Source organism: Oratosquilla oratoria, chromosome 14, assembly GCF_046742065.1.
Source record: "Oratosquilla oratoria isolate Oo_2021 chromosome 14, ASM4674206v1, whole genome shotgun sequence".
Classification (NCBI taxonomy): Eukaryota; Metazoa; Arthropoda; class Malacostraca; order Stomatopoda; family Squillidae; genus Oratosquilla; species Oratosquilla oratoria.
The window spans coordinates 33,652,654-33,655,153 of record NC_134790.1 but is presented as its reverse complement, the minus strand read 5'-3'; positions in this window follow the sequence as shown (position 1 = coordinate 33,655,153).

The window sequence follows — 2,500 nt, the reverse complement described above, 5'->3', positions numbered from 1 at the left end:
AGGCACTAAGGAAATTTGGGGAAAGCCTGCTTTCCCACCCTAGACACCGTCACCTCCTCCCTCCTGATGCTCCACCAACTCGCCACGCCACTAGACACATAAATAGACTCATACCAATCAAAGCGCCAAGGACAGACCGCTACAAAAACAGTGCTATCCCATCTATTGTGCACATAATTAAATCATTGTAAAATTGCTCCACGTATATATTCCAAGTTTTATATCTTTAATCAAATTTTCCAATGTATTATTGTCAGTGTACCACTGTAATAGAAATAAACCTTTTATTATTATTATTATTATTATTAATACATACACATACACATACACATACACATACACATACACATACACATACACGTGCACATATGCATAATAATGCATACACGTACATGTACATGTACATATTCATAGATAGATATGCTAGGGGTGCAAGCCATCACACGTGGTGTAGATACGAAGTCCGAACGAACAAGAGCAAGACATCCGACATCCGGTATATCTTAATAACAGCCTAGTTATTCTATTTCAGTTTATTTTATTTTACTCTATTTTATTCAATTACCTATTTATCTATTCCTTTATTTATCTATTCATTTACCTATTTGTTTATATATTCATTCATTTATTTATTTATTCATTTATTCATCTATTTATTTATTTTGTTGGTTTATTTATTTACTTATTTATTTATTCATTTTTTTCATTTTTTTATCAATTTGTTTATCTATTTATTCATGTATATTTTTTTCTTTTCTTTTTTAGGTTTTTGAGATTTTCAGGTCACCCACCCTTGACCAAAATTAGGATGATTAGCCGCTTAGATCAGATTTCGTCAGCCGAGAGCACCTCCCCTCCCCCCCTTCACCCCCCACCCCCCCCCCCCCCACCCCCAAAGCGACGCATACGGGAAATGAATTACAAGCCGATAAGAACTTTTTGAGAAAGTGGAAGTCTCAAACTTCCGGAAGAGGCTCTTCTGAAGCGAAAGAATTTTTGTGGAGGAAGCAGGAGGTATAAGAGGCCGCCCAGGGCGAAGAAAGAGACTAAGAAGAAGTTGGGTTTATTGGGAAGAGGAGAAGAAAGAGGGAGATGCAAGCCTGCAAACACGACGTCTAAGAAAGCGATGGAGAAGGAAAGTTGTTTAGGTTTATGATCATTGAAATAAAATAGGAATTTTAATCAGAGCGGGCGGGTTGGCAATGACGACTCTTATCAGCAATGTCCAGCGTTTCTATCCCCGCGGATGATATCGCACAGAGTAACAGAGGTGGGGAGGGAGAGGTTTAAAGAGGAAAAGGAAGTAGAACAGAAAAAGTAGAAAAATGGTCACCATTTTTTTTTTTTTTGAGAGAGAGAGGGAGAGAGTTAGTTTGGTTTAGATACGTCGACGATGTACTTATAATAGCTCCTCGTAGGTTAGATTTGAGTAGAATTTTAAATCAGTTAAATCTTGCAGAAGATAGTATCAAGTTTACAGCAGAATATGAAGCTAATAACATGTTGCCCTATCTTGATACCCTTTCAATAAGAGACGGAAACAATATGAAGTTTAAAGTTTTTAGAAAAAAGACAAATAATAATGATTATGTATATTTTTACTCTGCTACGGATAAGGACACCAAAATGGATTTTATCATAGGTTTTTATCTTCGAGGCTTAAGAATATGTTCAGAGGAGTATTTAGATGAAGAATTTAATAACATTTTTAACGCTTTTACTGAACCAAAATACCCTCCTTATGTTATCCTAAAAGCCAAGAAGAAAGCTGAAATTATTCATAAAAGAGTAGGAAAAATAAAAGAAGAATATACAAAGGGGATCATATTACCTAATACCTCAGTTGCAGACAATATTTCCTCATTATTAAACAAGGCTGGTGTTAATGTTGTTAAAACCAGCTCGGTAACAGTTGGCAATCTTATAAAAAGCCGAAATAAGTTTAGTTTGTGAAAAGGTCTACATTGGTGAAACTAAGAGGAGATGTAATACAGAATATCTCCCTTGTCCATTTGGGCTTATATTTTCCATCCCTCCATGTTTATGGGAAGCTCAGTAGTTGACGTGGGCTAATATTGATATACTTTCTATTGTGTTTCTTATTGATGATATCATTTTCGTTTATTAAGTTTAGCTTTATCTACTTTCCGTTGTCCTTTGAAAAGTCTAAATTGTTTTTCTTCATATATCTACTTTTAGCGAAAACTCTTATAACTTTTCAGTGTTTAGTCCTCCGGTTTGCCTATATATGTCAGAGTTTAATCTTTTCAAATAAACTTTTTTGTCTATCTCTCGTGCATCTATTTTAGTTTTTGTTTGCACCATACCTCATGTTTTTATTAAAATATTGTTAATTAAAACTGTGGATGTACTGTGTCTTCCTACATTGCGTTTGACCAAGGGCAGCTGGCGTATACAGGGGTGACCCGTCATCCATGAGGAGCTAAGAAGGGCGAGGTGGAAAGGTTGATGGAGTGAAGTGAAATGGATGGGAATAGAT